The 20,965-nt window shown below is 41.1% G+C and overlaps 1 long non-coding RNA gene across 1 annotated transcript in view; it reads left to right on the top strand.

Annotated features, from left to right (window-relative positions):
• Positions 1-5,193: 5,193 nt before the first annotated feature.
• The window catches only part of LOC132078859 (uncharacterized), a 216,804-nt gene continuing 201,032 nt past the window's right edge, over positions 5,194-20,965 (top strand). Inside the window, exon 1 of the long non-coding RNA XR_009419332.1 lies at positions 5,194-5,217. This is a non-coding gene — a long non-coding RNA (uncharacterized LOC132078859). The remainder of the gene's footprint in view (positions 5,218-20,965) is intronic.

Genomic DNA, 20,965 nt, shown 5'->3' with positions numbered 1-20,965 from the left:
TAGCTGTTTCCAGAGCTCAGACCATCTGTTCCTTGTTGTAGGTTGTTAAGTGAAATGTGCTGCCAATACAAATAGCTCTGCTTGATGTTTGTTTGCATAAATTGTTTTGAAAGCTTCATGACGAATTTTAAGGATTACTTACAGGGGTAGGACTCTGGAGGAGGAAATATAAATTTGATGATGCATGTTGGAATCCATTAATTTGTTTGGAATTTATAATAAAAGTGAACATTCTCTGTGTTTGTTGGAGGGGAGGGAAAAAATTTCAACTTGAGCCCAGAAGGTTATGGTGACAATATGCTAATTTGGCCACATCACAGCAAATATGATCAATCTGCCTTCGCATCTAAGTATAGTTGCCTTCACATGCTCAAATTAACTGTTCAGTATATCTAACTCACAAAATTTCAAACAAGGGAAGCCTGCTTGGGTTTTGTGTGCCTTAGGGATCTCACACAGTTTTGTCTCTCTGTTATTGGACATTGGTGTGGGAGCAGTGGCTTTGAAATGAGTGTTGAAGGTAAGAGAGGGAGGTGGAGGGCAGTTACACCTGGCTGCTGCTGGTTAAATGGTGTATTGTGGCATCTGTGGTGGTGTTGTCATGGGTGCTATGGCACGTGGGGAGATAATTCCTGCTTCCCAAACCTGGTGAGCCAAAGGCTGAAAGAAGATGGAGGAGGTGTGCCTAAGGAGAGAAAGAGGATTTGAGTAAAGCCCTTTAAGTCAGTGGCAGAGCTTGTGTAGTCAGGCTTCTTCACTAGGAGGGTGATCCCTGATAGGGAAATGTTTGCAAACAGCAGGCTTGGAGCAGCTGATACAGAAGCAAGTCTTTTTTCCTTGCAGTTATTTTCCTCTTCTTAATAAAGATCTAATATCTGGTGGTTTATCTTTAGACTTACAGTCTAGGAACTTCAAGTGTTGAAAATCAAGTGGCTGCCTCCCTCCTCACCAAACTGTTGGGTCTGAATTTGGAATCACTGCCCAGTCAGACATTCCTCTTGTCTCTGTGAAACTGTACATTAAAAACACAACCACACATCCACACACACACATGCTCCTTAGTTGCTCATCACAGCTTTGCAGTGGTAATTCTCTGGTTTTAAGTGAATTGACCTGGCTGCTTTCATCTTCAGGTAATGCAGCCCCAGTTTATAATTCAGACCAGGAGCTTATGGAGATTTAGAAAGAGGCCCAGAGCTTTGCTTTACTGTGCCAGTTAAAGCATTTATACTGATGACAGTTAAATTGTTGAGGGCTCTGTTATTCATTTACATCACAGACACTAAGGTCCTCTGACGACCTACTGCAAATGTAAGCCAGATGTACCTAAACATATCTATTGTACATTTTACTTCATTTCAAACACTTCTCCTGACTTTCAACTCAAACCTTCTGTCTGTCTTGTCATGCTACAGTATTTAATGATATTTTATTGCATTAGTTCACAAAACCCTTGAGTTTTTCAGTTGTCCTAAGCTAATGGACTGGATCTGTACCCATTTGCTAATACAAGATCTTTTTTAGTAGGTAGCAGAGCTATTAAACATAAATCAAGGTTTCCGATAAAATATTGGGTTTCTGCTGCATCTTACAGAAGGACAGTCTGCAGTCTAAAACATCAGTTTTACCTGATGATTATATCTTACAAGCTATAGTTAAATCTTGTTTGGGGATTTACTGCATTCCATACCCAGTAATTTCATACAAATCCATAATGATTATTTTGTATGTTCCTTTCACTTAGCTCATAAAAGAAACCACATAGTTTGCTAGCTGTAGCAATGAGAGCCATCCACTATTATTTCCTTTGGAAGGATGCACTGAGAAACTAATTTTTAATAAAAAGGTCATTTTTTTAGTATTTAACCTGTGTTTCAAAAATCAGCCAGTAAAGAGATAATCCTGCCTTGATAAGGTAGAAATAGGCAGGCTTGCAGGAAGAAAAACATGTCACAGCACTTGATATATTCTTTTGAAAAATAGGTTAAAATAGTATGATCTTTGGTACAGACTTTATGATTTTATTGTCATACCTATTGTGAGTAAACAGGTGTCTCCTGTTCACCTTTGGAGCAGGGACTCTTCCTTTTGGAAGATAAAAGTTGGGTGTTTGGCATGTTCCCTGGTCCCAGCTGTGGGCTTGGCTTGATGTGGGTTTTGGTACATCCTTCTAGAGTGTCTCCACTCCCTGCTGCTATTTTTAAGTACACACACAAATCCTTCTGAAGAAAATGTGATAGTGGTTAGGCTGTCCTGAAGTATTGTTCTTGATAGGAAAGCACTGAAGGATACCATTAGGAGCATATGCTCTCTCAGTGTGGGTTGCAGAGGATACAACTGCACTGTTATTTGTACCAGAGCAAGCCAAGAAACATGTGACACAACTTGATCTCATTTTTACCCATGTAAATCTGGAGGATTTTGAAAACAAGTTTAGGAGTTGGTTTAAAATTACATTTTGTGGAGCAGAGCACAGTGTGGCTTGTTTCTTGGTCAGAATTTACATACAGTCACTTGGAGCTGGTTGGGAGCTCCTGGTAAAAGATTTCTTTGGAAATATTGATGGAATGAAAGAAAGCTTTTGTGACAATGGATCTGTCTGAGAGTGTCTTGGAAAGGAGCAAAATGAGGGTATTCATCCAAAATAACTGCAAGTATATCTTGGGGATATGGGAACCCAGGTTCAAGTTCCCTCAGAGCTCAAGCTTGTGGTTAGCCTTGCACATACAATGGGATGAGTATGCCCAGTTTTGGGGTGGTAGGATGCAATTTATTGAAACTTTGTGCTGGAATGCAATGCAGAAAGAAAACTAGCTTAGAAACATCAACCATTCCCTTGTGAAACAGCATTCTTGACTGTAGCTTGCAGTGCAGCTGTTCTTTCCTCAGACTTCAGACAACCCTGGTTTGGAGGCAATGGTACCAGCATCATAATTTTTGTTGTCCTCTGCTGTAGCAGGATCTATCATGCTCCTCAACAATGCAGGGTGTCAAAAGAAGGCAAATAAATGGATCTATGATGCTCTTGCAAAGCAACAAGACAATTCCACTTTTATATAGGTTTTGTGGACCTGTTCTGCAGATTACGTTTGGTCTGATGTTTTTATTTGGTCAGCTTTTTGGTAAACTTGCAAATGCATCTGCATTGGGGCCAGGCTAATGATATCAGATGCCTTTATTCTAGGTGATAACACCAGGGTGACCTTATAGAGACTCTGTTTCTCCAAAGGAAAACAAAGTTAACTGTTGGCTATGCACTATCATTTGAAATACAGTGCTGTTTAAACACATGGGACTTGTCATCCTGTATCACTGAAAAAACAGAAGCAAGCACGGTGGAGTTGCTGGTCACTGGGTAAAAGTGGTTTTTCTTTCAGCATTTCCTCAACTAAAAAAAAAAAAAAAAAAAAACAAAACCAAAACAAACTCAAAGCACCCCAATCCCCACATTTAAGCTCTATGTGTAAACCATTAGAACTCTAACAGTGCCAGAAATGTGATCACCTTTTAGGGAATTTAGGAGGCCAAATAGCAGTTGCAGCTGAAGGTGGCTCAGGATGTTGCTGAGCTGAGCCTCTGTCTGTGGCTGGGGTTTGTAGTTCAAGGCATCTCCTGCAGAGTTCAGTGTTCTGGGGGGCTGCTGACTTGGGGGCCATAGCGTGGGCTCTGGGGATGACCCCAGCTCTCCACTGGATGTCAGTGTTCCCCAGGAATGCAGCTGCCAGAGCACTTATCTGGCAGTAAAAAAAAAAAAAGGGGGGGAGGTTGGTAGAAAGACTAAAGAAAATTAAAGAACAAAGCAACCTCGACTCTTTAGAAAAGTCATTTAGGAACAAGTTTTGTGACTGTTCAGCCTGAATTATAAGGCAAACCTCGACAGAAAGATCATGTTTACACTAAAACACATCTTACACAACTTCCGGGCTCACATGCCAAAAAGAGTTGGATTTAGTTTCAGAAAAAACAAATGAACATTCTTCACTCATCTCCCTACAGTTTTGATATTTTGATATGCTGCAAAGTGAGTGATTCTGTTTTTGTCCCTGACAGTTTTCCTTTTTTCAATAGCCACAAAAAAATATTTTTTCAAATCAGTGAAAGCATGAGCATGTCACTAAATGATTGATTGCTTGCTGGGTTTCAGCCTTTGATAATTAAGCTTAACACAATGTCTCCTCTTCACTAGAGAATGGTATTGTGCTAAATTCAAAAGACACATGAAAAATTGAAATCAGAAAATAAAAACCTTTTAAAAACCAACTGCTCCCATCTGTTGTGCAGTTCAGAAGGGAATGTAACAGTGAAGAGACGCAGAGCACGTAAAACAGGAGGAGAAGAATGCTGGGCTTTGAGGCTCCACCTTCCACGCTCACAGAAGGGCCTTCCTGGGAAGGTCTTGCTTCCTGAAGATCTCTGGTTGTTATTTTGGGGTTTTTGTTGTTGTTTTGTTTTTAAATTTGCTAAAATATGTTCACAAAAGGAATTGTAACAAGGATTTTGCTGAACAGCTGAGTGGGGTTTTGTAGCATGTGTCCTGTATCTTTACAGACTCATTGATGGTGTGTTGAGTGTGCAGTCCTGCATCTTACTTGGAACAAGTTGTTTCTGCCAAAAGGGCAGATTTCTGAATGGAAGTCCAGAATGGAGTTCTAGTTATGATGTGGGGTACATTTGAGGGCCCTCTAATGAATTCAGAAAAAAAACCAGGCCAAATCCTGAAGTGCTCTTTCATAATAAGGTTGCTCAGCAATGTTAGCAAGCCTTGCATTTGTTAGCAAATCTGATCTTACCCAGTCTGTCACAAGGTTAGCTCCTTTGGTCAGGCACAAGGTTTAGGCTGGTTTAGTTTATTTAAACTATAAAAAAAAAAAAAAAAAAAAGATGAAAATGTGTTTCCTCTACTGAAAGTTCTGATGCTTTGAGTTGGGGTCTCTTGGCCATTAAGTCTCAGAAGAATAGAATACTCCAGGATCAGGGTTTGGCTTTACAAAAACTTGAAGACAGGAGTCCCTTATGTAGCTCGTGGCAAGCTTTGCTTTGGGAAATACTTTTGGCCTGATATTTAGCCCAGTTAATTCAGTCAACCCAAGCTAAGAATGTGCTCCTTTGCATTACAGAGCCACTTTGAAGGAATGACCAGCAGTGACAAACCAAGCCATGAACTGCCATGAGAGAGGTGATGGGTGTGCAGAGAGAGGCACAGAGCAGCTCTGGATGGTGAGTAAAGCTTGGGGCTCACTGCCCCACATGCCCATGATGTTCCAGAGATGTTTGTCTATACCCAGAGTAGTTTCTTACTGTCACAGTTATGCACAGCACAATGCTGAAGTAAAGCTCTGCTGGAGAAATGTGGTGGATAGGGATTGCATAGCTGCCTCTGGAAGTGGCCTGTGCTTGATGCAAAGCAGTGACCTCAGGTCTTTAATTCTCTTTGTATTTCATGACAGAATACAAGTGCCTGATGTGAGAACCATTCAGGGACATGAGAGAGCAAACCACCTTTATCCAAAAGGCACCTTCATGTCTCTCTGATTCTGGTAGCCAGACTTGATTCAAGAAAGAGATTCTGGACAAAATTGGAAAAACCTGGGCAAAAAATTTCTTTTGGACAAAATAAGAATTCACAGATAGGAAGTGAATAAACCAGACTGAGAACCATTTTCCTCTTGCAGTTGGTTGAAGGACTGATTTTTTTAGAAACTCTGCAACCTCTTGAGCTCCTGTAAAGCTATGCCAGAGGGGTTGAATGAAACACTTTTAAAAAATTGGCTTGCTTCATACTGTTCCTCAAGGTTGTTAGTGTTGTCCAAGTAAGCTCCTTGTCTTGCTCCTTGTTAAGCTTCTTGTCTTCTGTAAACTCTTATGAGCTGTTGTATAAAAAAGCCAAATGGAAATGCCTGCTTTGCATTTTTATCCTCCCCTTTGTTCATTGCCTCATTTCCCAGCCTAAACTGTCAGAATATAGGAGGCCAGGAGTTACAGTATTTAATGTCTCACAAATGTAGGTGAGGAAAACTGCAAGTAAATGAGTTACTGTGTTAAGTTGATTTTTGACTAGTGAATAAAAGCAACTTGTGCATGTGTGACTGATGGTGAATTTCAGCTGCTAAAAGAAGGGTCAGGCAAGACACAGTGGAGCTAGAGTCTAAGCAGTCAGACCTGGTTTTGAGTTGCAGCAGGAAAGACTGAACCTTGTGACATTTAGATATGATGCAGTTATTTGACTTGCTCTTTTTAATCTTCTAGGTTAAGTTTTTATATGCAAGTAGAAGAAAATGGCAAACACCATCAATATAAGAAGTGAGATGCTTGCCTGTAACTTTAGGGATTTGTCTGACTGATGCTAAAGGTGTGTTCTGCTGATTACTGAAATGTTTTCTGAATTAGATACAGCTGGGGAGCTGTCTGATAGGAAGCTGGAAACTGGTCTGTCCTGTAGTGCCTGTAGTCAAACATGCTGAGAATCTCTCCCCTCTTCCCCTGACTTTTTTGAGGTGTCAAATACCTGCAAAGCTCCAAGAGCAGCAGACCTGAAGGGATATAAACCTGGTGAACTCTGCTGTATTCACTGAATTCCAATAATAAGTTAAAGGGGCAGACAGAGGTGGCTGATGGACTGCAGGGGTGGATGCAGCACTGCTCCTGCTGAGAAGCCAGGCTGCAGAAATCCTGTCCAGCTGACATCAATGGGAAATCAGCATCTGGGCTGCTAATTTTGTGTGTAATTCTTTGTAAAATGTAATCTTTGCCATTCGTCCCTACAATGTGTTTTCTTTCCCTGTGACCACCACGCAGTGTTTATTTGAGCATGCTGAGAACCCACATCTTATCTGGTCTCCTAACTTTTTCCTTTGGAAAGAGATAATGAAGGAAGGGGGATCAGAGCTGCAAGGCAGAGTGGGGTATTGTGAATAAATATCCTATTTGCATCTGCACTGTTACTCACAGTGGAATATTGAAGCTCCTGTGATTTTCAGCAGCCATTATAAAGTGAGTTTTAAAATTCTGTATAATTTTTAGTGGAGCTGTAGTTTTGGCTTTTGTTTATCTTCGAAGAAAGGTACAGGCATTGCTTCTCACTGGGAGGTTTATGAAGTTCAGGCTGTGCATGTGGGAATTAGAAACAAATAGGCTTAATTTCCTAAGGTCTTACAGGACTGTTAATGGTTAAGCATTGCTAGGGGACTGTGCCTTCTTCATTTACCAGTCCTCTCCCCTTCATCTAGAAGAACAACATCTTAACTTCTCACAGTCACTAGGAAAAAAAGTTACTTTGTAAGTGACCCTTGAATATTTTGGTTCTTGTGGCTGACCCTGGGTTAAAGGATACCAAGATAGCTCAAGCCTGCTTTTTGTCAGCGTTTCCACTCTGCAGGAACTCCTGGAGATGCCTTGGTGGGAATCCAGTGATAAAACTGGAGCTCATTTCTCACTTACAGAAAGGAAAACAAAACTGAGGAAAGAATGCTTCCTGCTCCTCTCTGGTCAGTCGATAAGCTTAATTGGCCAGGCTTGCCTGCTGTACATTGATTGTTCCTACTAATAAAAGAGCTATTGATTGGCACTTTATTTAGCACTGGCTTGCATGGACTATAGTTCCTGCTAATGTTATTATTACATCAACCTTTTCCTGTTCCTCAGTTCTTTGGTGCAATAAATTATGTCAAATGCTTCTAGTGTTTTCAATATTCTTGGACAGTTTTCTTTAGGGTTTTGACCTCCTTAGTACACAGTGTGTCATCTCTAGTATGTGTGAAAATGTCTAATGGGATGCAGGAGGAATGTGGATGCTAACCTGTTGTGGAAAAGTATTGGAATGGTTATGCCTACATTTTGGTTTTATTTGCCCTCAGAAATCAAAGAAATTGATATTCCTTGACATCTATTTAATGTGACTGTGATTAGTGAGCAGTGGTGGCAGGTTAATGAGACAAATATCTCTATCTGAAAGCTTGCACTGTCTCTGTAACCTTGCTGGTACCAGTAGTATCTCACTTGTTACAGCCCATGGAGCAGATCTGGGACCTCTTTGGTGACACCAAGGCAGAGGGATTTGGGGCTCAAGAAGGTAAACTGGTGTCGCAGACCTGGTTTTGGTTCATCCCCTCTCTGCCACCATAAGTCCCATTATTGTCAATGAATGATTTAATTTTCTGCATTCCATTTATGAAATGAGCATGGCTGGACCCTAGCACAAAGTCCTGCTTCAGCAGAGGTGCTATGTGGGCTACTGTAATATTTCTCCTTAATGTGTTTTATAAAGAAAAGGTTTTGGACATCAATGGAAGTTTGGTAGAAATGCACAAGAGCTGCTCAGTACTGGTACATAGTCCTCTCTGGATAATAATAGTGAAAAAAACCCCAGTCAAAATATTCACATTTTAAGTTGCACATGAGTTTAGAGGGAGTTTGTTTTTCAAAGTTTTTTGATCCACTTTCAGCCTTTGCAGCTGGAAAGGAGGTGCTTTGTGTGGCATTACTTAAAAGCACTAGTGAATCATGAGGGTAAGACCTAATTATTTACTTGCCAAACTTAAAATTCAGGAGACATAACTACAATTGGTGGTCTAAATTTTTTGTGTTCTCCCCCATACCCATCAAATAATCCTCAGATGAAAAAATATTTGTGTTTAATATAAAAGCTGGCAGCAAAATGTTGCTTGTTTCCTCCTATTAAGGCTGTTTATTCTGGCATTTATTTCTAATGCTTTTGAAAGGACCTTGTATTTAAGAGTTTCTTTTTAACAAAAACAAATCACCAAAGCCATCCCCCATGACAAAACCATTTTACATCTCAAACAACAAGACTAGCAAATAACTCTGTATGCCATTCCAGAATAAACTGTGTTTTTTCACAACTTTAGAGGTTTAATCATCAGAACGCTGGCATGTGAGGATCCTGACTGGAGATGTGAGAGCCCAGGGCCTTGGTTTTGATACAACAATGGACTTCATAAGGCAGTGCTGACTTACAGCAGTTAGGATCTGGCTCTGAGGAGCCTTGGCATTGCTTGTGAGTCTTGGGACTCCATTCTTGCTGCTCACTCCCAGTACAATAATAATATAAATTACTTGTGCTTTGCCTAGGAGTACTCTGCTACAACTTCAGTGAGTTTTGCATTGCCATATTTTTGTTTCAGGGAGCTTTTAACCTGTGGCTGTTGCCCTGCATTGCAGTGCTTCCAGAGTGCATCTCTGTATAGCAGCACTTCTTCCATCCCCTGTATTTCATGGATTTCAGCAGTGGGGTGGGGATGATGCTGGCTGCAGTAGTTCCAGGTCTCTTTAGCCCTGCTGGGCTGTCCCAAATACCTCAGGAGGGGCGAGGGCTGGTGCTGTGCAGCACAGCAGGAGCCAGGCTGTTGCTGGAAACTCAAAGCAGTTGTGAGAAGTCTGCTGTGCCTGTGCACACTGTGGCTTGAAGTGCTTTATGAACCTGACAGTCTGGCTCCCTCTCACAGGGAGAGGGGAGGCCCTCTGGGCTTGCCCCTGCCAAACTGCAGCTGCCTCCTCCAAACCCTGCAACAGCTCAAGCCACTGTTCAAATAAGGACTATAAAACATGAACGTGCACCAAGGCCAGCTGTTTTACCAGGGCTGTAACTGCTGCAGATAATGTGACAGCCCTGTGCCCTGCACTTGTATAACAAGTGCTGGCACTTGGATGCACATAGGAAATGCTCTGTAAGACTGCAGAACAAACTGTGGAACAGGACCCATAACAGAAGATGTTAGTGAAGTCAGGGTGTACTGGGAGATGCACCATTAACCCAGAAATTAAGGCCACAGAATGTAAATGTAGGTTAGAAATTGGTATCTTCTGCTGTTAGTGTTCCTTCCTGATGTTCCTCTGCTCTGAGTTTGGCTCCTGGAGGAAAGGTTCCATTCTTTGGCTGGGGCAGGTTAAAAAAACAGCAAGCTAATTCCATATTTGTTTTTCAAGATGCTAAATGCAGCTTTACAACTTGCATTCAGAAATACCAGGGTGAGTTTGACAGGCCTTCATACCTCCTGGTGCTCCCAAGGCAAGTATTAATTGCCCCATAAAACACACAGTGTCATGTCTTGTGGCTCAATGTGTTACAGGTCTGTGCAAACTTGTTTTATAGCCCTAGCAGCCCATACTGCTTCTGAGAAATGTTTTCCTTTTAATGGGGGAAAGAAAAACAGCATTTAAAAATATTATAACAGTGACAAGAAAGAAAGAATGCTATAGAATTTCCAGAAAAGCTGTCACAGATTAAACACCTGTTATAAATGGGTGCATATATATTATTTTGTATTAAGGGGGTCTGTGACTGTGTTTACAGGGGTCTTAGGATGAGGGAGGAGATGAGGATCTGACTCCATGTTTCAGAAGGCTGGATTTATTATTTTTTGATATATATTATGTTAAAACTATACTGAAAGAATAGAAGAAAGGATTTCATCAGAAGGCTAGCTAAGAATAGAAAAAGAAAAAATTATAACAATGGCTTGTGTCTCGGACAGAGAGTCCAAGCCAGCTGACAGTGACTGGCCATTAATTAGAAACATCCAACGTGGACCAATCACAGATGCACCTGTTGCATTCCACAGCAGCAGATAACCATTGTTTACATTTTGTTCCTGAGGCCTCTCAGCTTCTCAGGTGGAAAATTCCTAAGGAAAGGATTTTTCATAAAACATATCTGTGACAGGGGTCTTCTGTCTGGAGAACAAATCCATCTCCCCTAATTTGACACCTTACCTGATATCTGGGCCAAATGTTGCCTTAATTTGCCTTAAGGCAGAAGAGAGTCTGTGTATGTGCAAGTGCAAGTCTTCCAGTTCCCACTCCCACATCTCCAGGAATGACAATGGGAAAGCCAGGGAGCAGATTACAGTCCCAAAGATTCACACATGGTGTAGCTTTACTGGGGTCAAAAAGGATTATTTCCAATGTCTAATCACAAGCATGTGGCTTGAGCCTGATCAGAGTAAGCTCAGTTCCTTGGCCCGTTCCTTTCTGGTTGTCTTTCCAATCTTAACTCTAGGCAAGCACCAATAAGGGGATTGGAACTTGCTGCTTCTCTTTAAAAACTATTTTTAGCCCATTCCCCTCTGTGCAATAAGTAGTTAATACTGGATTTAGTACCTGCTGTGCTGTGAGCTATTACCTTTGTGATATGGGAGCATTTTATAGCCACTTTTCACTCTGTACCACTGGCAGAATGATTTCATGATGTGTATAGATGTTGAAGATTCAGACTTCAGATTTGTTGTGTTGCCAAATATCTAGCATAGGCATCCAATTAAACTGAAATTTAGTTTTTCATGGGCTTTACTTTGTTAATCTGGATGATTTTTCTGCTTTTAGCTCAAAAATGAGGAAAGATCCAAAGATATTCAAGTGACAATTCTCTGGCAATGAGATCTGACTGAAGTTTACTTATTAAAGTCTGTAACAATGCAATTTTCTCTAACAAAGCTAAGCTGAAGGTCTTGCTGAGGTTTGGGCTAGAATATTTTTGTTGCTGCCTATGCTATATGATATACACAACTTCTGTCTTTAAAAAATGCACAATGTTTTCAGGAATTGCTGCTGCACAGTAGTTGAGCAGGAAATTGGTTTTGTTTGCAATAATGTGAAGTGAAAGGATATTCTAATTTATAAATAGGTAAATATTGCTTTTATAAGAGTTAATTTAACTCTATTATGTATAAATATTTTCCATTTTACAGTTGTAAAACCAGTTGAAGTTAGAACCTAATTCATAAAGGTTCTGAAGATTTATGAAGCACTCCCTTTGTGTTCTCCTCAGGACACACAAGGGACGTGCTTCCCCTGCCCATGTGAATTATCCCTTGTGAAATCCATTTTTGGTGATTTCTCAATCCTCCATACCCTTGCTTGCAGGCTACTGTAGCTGAGAGCTACTGTGTGTAACAGTCCCTTAAATCAAGGGGAAATAGGGAGGTTTGTTCAAGTAGATTAAGGAATTGAAGGGGCAATTCCCCAACCCACCACTCATTCCTGTATCCTTGCTGCTTCCAAGAGCTCCAGTTCCAGAAGAGCTCTGTGCTCTCATTCTCAGCCTGGTTCTGCTGCAGTTGAGGCTCTTCTGTGGTCTGGGACAGGAGGCTGAGCCATTTTTGAGGTCACAAAAATCTGCATCTTTTGGATGAAAAAGTAGGGCCAAGAGGAAAAGCCTGAGGAGGAAGACACCTCTGCAATTTAAGGCTGACAGAGTATGAAAACTGTCTCTGGCCCATCAGAAACAACAGCAACAAAAACCAAAGCAAAAAACCCCACAAACAAAACGTGCACTCGAATTGTTGTTTCCCAAGGCTTCACAGTGAGCTCACACATGGATCACAGTGTGGCATGCATTATAGGAAACGTGATATTGTGTCACTGTGATGCACACAACGTCTGAAAAAAAGAAAGTTTTATGATCCTGGATAGTTTTGTTTCAGTTTCCTGACTGAGTCTTGTCACAAAACTCCAGGTCATGTCCATGAAGAGAATGCTTTCAGAGGCAGTGACTTCTCATCTGGTTAAAGCTCCCTGAGGGACCATGACTTCAAGATGGCATCCTGGGCATAACACTGGAACATAAATTATTCTTTGGGATTTTCCTTGAGTACCACCAGAGCACTGGTAGCACCTGGGATGATCTCAGGGTGAGAGCCTGGAATCTGGTAAAAATGAGGCATTGGGAATCAGCACCAGCATGTCTGAGTTGGTGAGAAGGCACAGAAGGGAATTATTTGTCACAGCTCTTCTGTGGTAGAGCAGTGGCCAAGGCCATGAAATCCAGTGAGAAGACTCCCTCATTTGGGAATGTTTTGTTGCTCCATGATCAAAGTAACTTTTCATGGTGAAATCAGTGGAAGTAGCAGGATTCCAGATGCTTAAAAATTAGACATAAGGTAGATATGTTGTTAATCTCTGTGCCTGTTATCAGTGGAAGAAGCTACATAACTTCTTTAAGAGAAGTGACCAGTTTTATTCATGTCTGAATGAGCCTGAGCAAAAGCAAAATCAGTTTTCTCTACGTGTCCAAGCTATCTGTAACTTTCCAGTGCAGCTGTCTGTAACAGTCCCGTGCAGCAAAATGCAAGTGGTGTTTGGATTTAGAATTAAAAGTTGCTTTGAGGATTGATATATCACAAAAAATGGATTTCACAAGGGATAATTCACATAATATCATGACCGGTGGCTCAGATAATACAATGAAGGGAAAAACAGCATTACAGAAATAGGAATATAGTGTGATTGTAGTGAATTAAAGTTGAATAGAATTACAAGGAATTTTTCATGAAGGAAGGTAAAATGTGAGTTTGAAATGAATTACTGCAACTTTGAAGTTGCAGCTCATTGCAGTGGCTTTGGAGATGGGGTGGTTTGGTGGGTAACAGAGAAATCCCCTCTCACTGAACGTCAGGAAAGGGACTTTGCTTAGAAACAACTTGTTGCATCTTCTGTGTTTAGTCATCATTAGCACACAGCACCTAGTTCTATCCCTTAGTGATAATGCCCCAAAAAGGATTTGGTGTGTGAAATGGTGCAGGTGACTGTACATGTGAATTATAAAATATTTTTGCTATTAGTTTGAGAAATGGGCTCTCAAATATAAATGGAGTTGAGATGATGTTTTGGTAGCAAAATGTTCCTACTAAATTTGTTTATTGGGGTGGGGAAAATGAACAACTAATATATGAGCTTATGATTATGAATGCAAACATTTATTGACTACTTTGAGCCAACTCAACCCTTAAATCACTGGTAGCATCTTTTAATATTGATTAAGGTAAATACTCCACTGATAGCATTAATCAATATCTATGTGTAAATCAACATGTGATGGTTTTACTGTATGTTTAATGTTTTTGAGTTATGTGCTTCTGGTACTGAAACAATGAACCAGAGGCTGGAAATCATTTTGGTCCTGACAAAAGGTGCTGCCTTTTTAAAACATTTACATTTCAGATAATTGGCTGCAGCACCTGACAGCACCACTGCAGCCTGATTGAAGCCGTGTCCCAGCAGTGCCACTATAAACCACAGCACTGAGAGTTCATAACCAGGGCAGATTTGGAGGGGAAAAGGGAGGGCACCAAGTTTTTAAAGCTGCAATGTGATACACAAAGTCTCGGTAACTTGATCGTTTTGAAAACATCTCTTTAAATAAATCACGTCACATTTAGGAAAATGTTTAACTGTAGGAATTGTTTGGCTAGAAGTCCAGGGCTAGTCATTCAGGGTAGCTTGATCTGTGCCAAATTAATGAATATCAGCCCATGTTCATGAATATTTAATGGCTGGGAACTAATATAATTCACATGTCTTTGCTGCTTTCAACTCTGTACCAGTTTCCACATTCTTGCCCAAAGCATCAGTGCCTCCACAGGGGAAATACCGAAATACCGTGTGTGTCGTGTCTCATGATGCTTTGGCATACATTACTGACTTAAATACCACTCTTAGCACTCAGTATTACACAAATTTAGGATTACCCTGAGAAATGGTTTCCAGTACCTGCTCACTGAAAGCAGAATTTGGGTGTAGGCTCAGCTCAGGCTGTGGTTTGGCCCCTGGTAGAAACTGGCTGAAGATGAGTGTTACTCACAGTTCCACCTCAGCAGTATCACTGTGCAAGAATAAACTGGTACCAAAGAATTGGACCTTTAAAATCTGTTACTGATTCCTGAAAGAAGTCCAGCCTTCCTGTAACTAACCATAAAATATTACCCAAAACCCTCAAAACAGGCAAATACACCAAAACAGATCAACTCAAGCCCCAGGAAGTTCAGGGCAACTTACCTAAAAATTCATCTTTTACTGTTGGCATATTCACATGGTCTGGCTCTCCATGGAATTGTAATTTGATGACACTAATGATTATCCAGGAATAATTTTTCCACTGGGGAGAAAAATGTAGCACAGCCAATTTGGGTGATGAAATAAGTGATTCAATGGTTTAAATACTAATAAAAATTGAAATATCTTAGTGAGTAAGGGTTAATTGAAGAGCTTTTTTCCAAGCCCACTTAGCTAAAAGTAATTAAAAAGAAGAGAAAAACCAACATAATCGAGGCTATTGATATTGTGAGGGTTAAAAAATAAAAAATGCTGTGTCAGTTTCTGTCCTTGGAGAGCCTGAGGAACCCTCAGGCACCATATTCACAGTCATTTCAGGCAAGTAAATAACAAAACCAGAAAAATATCTTAGGCCATTGCCTGGAGAGGGGCTTAAAAAATATTAAGAAAAGACATGAGCAATAAACAGTCCTTGTAGCTTTCCCTGAAGCAGGAATACTATCAAGAATAGCTTTTTAAAAATAATAATAAAAAAATCCCGGATCTTCTGATGAGCTTCGCTCTGGTGATGTTTCAGTGACATACTTCAAAGCATACCTTCAATGTGTAAATTTGCCTGACACATTTTTAAAGTCTCCGTGGGGCATTTGCTGCTGTTATCAGTTAGACTTGAGATCCCTAATTATATTACATTTGGAATTTGATGGTGTGTTTTATGCAGGAGGTCAGCCCAGACTGTAATGGTCCCTGCTGGCCTTTGTATTTATGCTTGTAATGAGTAAAACATCTCATCCTGCAGACACTTGGGCAGCTGGGCGTGTTAGCACACAATAGATGACTTCAGCAACATTAACCACAGGGCTCAGTGAAGTTACAGCTCTAAATATTTGGAAACTCAAACCCTCAATATCTATTACCATTTCCTTAAACTGAAATATTTGCTGCTAAAATACAAAGGTACAAATTTTTTCATGCATTTTATGTAAGTGTTTGGTTTTAGATTACTTCTTATCATGTCTGTTTAGATGGCTGCTGTTAACCCAGCATGAATTTATGTAGTGGAGATGCATTTGGGCTGGAGAGGCTTCTGGCCCAATGTGAGTCACCAGCTCTCTTCTGGGCTGTTAGCAGCAAATTCCTGCTTTCTTGTCATACCTGAGGAAGTTTCACTTGTGTGTCTTGAAACTGCTCCATAAGAGCTGGCACTATTTTAGCTTTCTCTGCCACCTCAGGGTGCTGCTAATGCCTCCCAGGTTGTGAGATGCACCTTCTCCTTGATGCCTCTTACAGGCCATTAACTTCTTTGATGCATGAGTGTCAGGAAATAATGTCAAAACCCCAACCTCCTCAAAAGCCTGTTGGAGGGAGTTGAAAGAAAACTAAAAATAACAGTAAAGCAGGAACGTTGAGTAAAAGATTTTTCTTTACTCATTCAATTTAATATGCAGTCAAAACTGAGCCAATGTAGTGATTTTCTTGTTTATAAGCATATAAAATTAAGAGTTACTGGCTCTCTTACTTATGAAGATTAATATCAGATGTAAACCCTAGTGTATTCTCTGTCACAGTTTCTCTTGATAGTTGTAGTTCAGTCTTTTCTAAGTCTATTTTTCGTGAGTATATCAGGAGCCACTTAGTATGATAATTTCAATCCAAAACTAAGCAGAGAGATTGAATACTGGTTCTCCAAGGAAAACCTAGATGGCACAGTACCAGAGATGATTTACCTGGCATCACCTTTCCTCTGGCACTAACCAGAGATGAGAGCTTGTCCTTGGAAAGCAATTTAATGGAAGAGCTCTATCAGACCAGAGAGCAATCTCTGTCCTGCCAAGGGTTTAAGAAGGGCTGGTATTTTGTAAGACAGATATATGGTCTTGGTAGTCAGCTGTAACTCTGAAATGGGTGATCAGCACTTAATCTCCTGTGTGATGAAAACACTGATTTGAATAAAGAAAAAAAACAAACAACAAACCCCAACACATCTTAGGCGATATGGAGTTTCAAACCTGACACTAATCCAAGTGTTTTAGTTTACAAGTCCAAACCAAAACATCTCTGCAATGTCTGATGGTAGAAGTGTTTAAAGGTGACTGGAAGTCACACACACCAGTATCCACTAGTCTGGAGACTCCCCAATGGGAATAATGAGGACTGCCCACTCTTCTATGGAAACTTTCATCAATAGATTAAAGATAAAAAAGGAGAAACTTCTGTAAGGGAGAGTTATGAGAGAGAAGGGGACAGACTTCTTAGCAGGGCTGGTTGTGACAGGACAAGGGACAAAAGTTTTAAACTTAAAAAGGGGTTTTTCAGATTGGATATATGGAAGAAAATTTTTACAGTAAGAATAATGCAAACACTGGCTGACTTGCCCAGATGGTGAATTCCCCATCCCTGGGAGCATTCAAGGCCAGGCTGAACAGGGCTCTGAGCAACCTGGTCCAGTTGAAAATGTCCCTGCTCATTGCAAGGGGACTGAACTATCCAACTTGTAAAGGCTCCTTCCAAACCAAACCTTTGTATGATCTGAAAAATGAGGGGCAGGAACCCAAGCAGAAGCTCAGTCTCCATGCCATTCCCTCTGCACACGTGCTAATGCTGCTGCTGCTGCCTGGCTCTTGGGCAAATAATCCTGAGTCCACAGACCTTGTCTGTGATGATGCCTAACTTGGTGTGTAGGAAAGCAGAGAGAAGATGAGGTAGTGATAGAAGAGTAGAAACTGCAGCTCCTCACAGACTTCTTGGTGCCAATTTTTCATTTTTATGTGCAACACTCGTGGAAATTGGTTTGTACTAGGAAATAGATGCATTTATGGGGCCTGAGTTGAGCTGCAGTGAGGAGCAGTTACAGGAGGAGCCCCAAAGGCATTGCCAGACTTTCCTGGGAGCATCCAGGCTTTCTTGGAAATAGAGGGAGTTCCTAATAATCCCTAAGTACTGGTTGACACATTGCATGGGACAGATCCTTCTCAGTACAGTGTAATCTTGCACCAGGAAGGGAGGTGGGGATTTAGGGATGTGAGATGGAGGTTTTGAAGGGCTGCAGAGGGCTAAAAAACCTGAGGTCAGAGGGCAACTTTTGCCAGGGAAAGTGGCTCACAACTGCTCCATCTCTGAGCTTTGGCTAAATGCCACAATCTAAGCCTAAATAATTTGTGATGGGATGACAAAAGCTCCTTCGGCTTTCGTGTTACACTGCACCTTTTGAATTTTTTAAGGATTGAGTCCTAGCTGCTTTATATGTGGATGGTTTTACATTTAATGAGGTGTTGCTAATTTTCAGTTTAGTCTATTTATTCTTTCTTCTGAAGAGCAGAAGCAGCTGCTAATTCCCCTTGAGACTGCTCATGTAGAGTACCTGCACCCACCTACATGCCCTCATAAATTGTTTCCTGAGCTAAAATGAGCTCTCAGTATTCATTTACTTGCTTTTGGCAGATTTAAGTGGGAATATAAATCTGCATCCGCTTTTTGATTCACAAATGCATTTTATTCCATAAAGAATTCATGTGGCCACATATGAAAACTGCACCTCTGTTTCTGCTAAGTTATAGTCTTTCCTTTCTGTCAAGTTCCTTCTCTCCCCTGCCCCCATTTGCCTGCTCCCATGTTACTAAATAACTGTAGTTTTAGTGTTGCCAGAACAGAATATTCACTAGCAATTCTCAATTCTGACATCCTAAAGCCCTAGAGTCATATTTCAGGCCTGGATGGCACTTAAAGGCCCATAATCTTTTGCTGAATGGGTTTTGCAATACTCAAGCTGAGGCAAATTATTCAGTTTAAGGACCTGAGCTGCTCCGGGAATTCAGGGCTCGAATGTGGCACACGCTGTTGTTTTTAATTATTTATTTATTTAGAAAAATGTTTGAGCAGGAAAACCTGCAGGGATGGAACATTTCACATATCGTTAGTTCCTGGCACCACGGCCTTGGAAAAGAAAACACAGCCATTACACCATCCATCCTTGGCATTTGGGCTCCAGCACAGAGTGGGGAACCCTGGAAAACACAGGGAGAGTGGGAGAGGGCTGGGGGCAGAGGAAGAACTTTGAGGGAATCAGTCTCTTCTGAATTTGATTTAGTAACAAAAGATAAAATCCACAGATCATCCCTATAATGATGGTTTGATTTGATTGATTAAAACAGTTATGACTGTTTGTGGCCTGGTGAATCCTGGCATTTTTTCCTGTATAATTTAGGAAAGGCTCTTTCCTTTGTCAGAAAAGCAGTACCAGGATGAATTCAAAAGCCCTTTCTGCACCAAAGATTCATGATGGAGGCTCGAACTTCTATGTTCCCTGGAAAAACTTTGCAGGTATTGCAAGGATAAACCTAATAATTTTATGCTATGGCTAATAAAAGATTCCCACTGGTGCTCCAGTAAGTTTAAGGATTACCCTTCTGAGCTGCTCTGTGATGTAACAAAATACATTAATAATTTTAGTAGTCTTATTGCCTAATAGATAACATATCAAATAAGTCTGACTGTTGTTTGACAGAAGACTTCTTTTAGCCTTAGTTTAGAGAAAAAAAAGGGGAAGTATGTTTTGTATAATTAATACTATAAATATGTTAAAATTTTAGCTCCTCAGTTCACAGAACTTTGTTTCTGCATGTATTTTTACACTGATGGAGGCAGTAATTATTTTATGACCTTATCCTCCCCCCCTGTGAAGTTCACAGAGCATTACCCCAGGGCTAATTTGTTGATTACTCCAGGGTTCTGCCCTTATTGCAACATGAGCAGCACTTGTGGCATCAACTGTTTTGCAGCAGGCCAGAGTCTGGTGCAAATTTCAAACCTCTTTGGCAAGAAAACTTTGTAGCTCAGTAATGCTATTCATTCACATTACATACATCTATTTAATATATGTAGCTGTTTCTTCTGTTCCAGGATTTACCAAAAATTATGGGAGAACTCCTCCTTTGTAGGTTTATTTCCCCTTTATAGTGCCATGTGGGTTCCCAGTGCTGCTCCCGGTGGGATGGTGTCCCTCATCCTCCTCAGGGACCAAGGCTGGCGCACGCTGCTGGCACTGCCAGGGCAGTTTAACTTCAGCAACCTGCAGCACCAGGGCTGCCAACACTTTAAAGGCACAGCTCTCAGTGAACATGAAGTATTTAAACTCAGATGGTTTTTTACCCCCTGGTAAGGAAGAGTTGGCAGCTTTCACCTTGGAGCTCTGATAATTTTTAACATTTTTTTTCTTCTTTCTTCCCACCAAAGTTTGTGCAAGCTAAGTGAGCAGTGCCTGAGGTGCCTTCTTTGTGGAGCTGCTCAGTTGCTTCTTGCCAGATGATAGGGCTTCTGTAAAGGGGAATTTTATCACTTCTTAGTTGGTATTTTATTACTGCTTAGTTGGTATTTTTTGGTGTAGTACATCTCTATAAATAGCTTTTTGTTTGTCTGGAGCAGTTTAGATGGGATAACTGCAATTAAGACACTGCTGTCAGAAGACTGCTTTAAGTTGACTTTGCTTATTTCTTTTAAAAGTCTGCGGGTTTTTTGCAATTCCTTTTACCTCAGTTCCTATTGGAATTCAATATTTAACAAAGGAGCTAATGGTACCAATGAGTATCAACTGAGCTCATGTTTTTGCATGTAGGCCCTACATGGGTTTGAGCACGCAGCGCTGCTGAGGCCTCAGCCAAAACCCACAACCCTCAAAACCACTGGGCTTGTGATTCAGGCCACTTGAGTGTGTCAGAGATTTTCCAGCCTCCCTGAAGGACAAATCCCTCCTTACAGCCCTGGCTGGAAGGACAAACCCCTGCTCTGAACTGCTCTCCACAAACCCCTGCTCTGAACTGCTCTCCATGGGCCCTCCCAGCACTCTGTGCCCACCTGGCTGCTCTCCTGTCATGGGCACCAGCTCCCTGCCCAACACACTCTGGGCACAGGGAAACAGCCAAAGGCAGGCCAGGAAGAGGCCAACACCTTAAAATAATCATACCATCCTTCACTGGAGCCCATTGAACTGCCAGGGATTTGAAACAGTGCTGGAGTCCTGGCCTTGTTTAATTGGTGTCCATGCAGAGGCCGCAGTGTGGTTGTGACAGGCATGTTCTCAGGTTGTAGCACTGAGGAGTTACTGAGGATCCTGGCTAACTGGGACCATGAATTTTATTGAGTTGGCTGTGCTAAAGCACAGCTTTCTGCCAAGCACTTCACTTTA

This window comes from Ammospiza nelsoni, chromosome 13 (genome assembly GCF_027579445.1).
Source record: "Ammospiza nelsoni isolate bAmmNel1 chromosome 13, bAmmNel1.pri, whole genome shotgun sequence".
In the NCBI taxonomy this organism is placed as follows: Eukaryota; Metazoa; Chordata; class Aves; order Passeriformes; family Passerellidae; genus Ammospiza; species Ammospiza nelsoni.
This window is presented reverse-complemented; position numbering and strand designations above follow the sequence as displayed.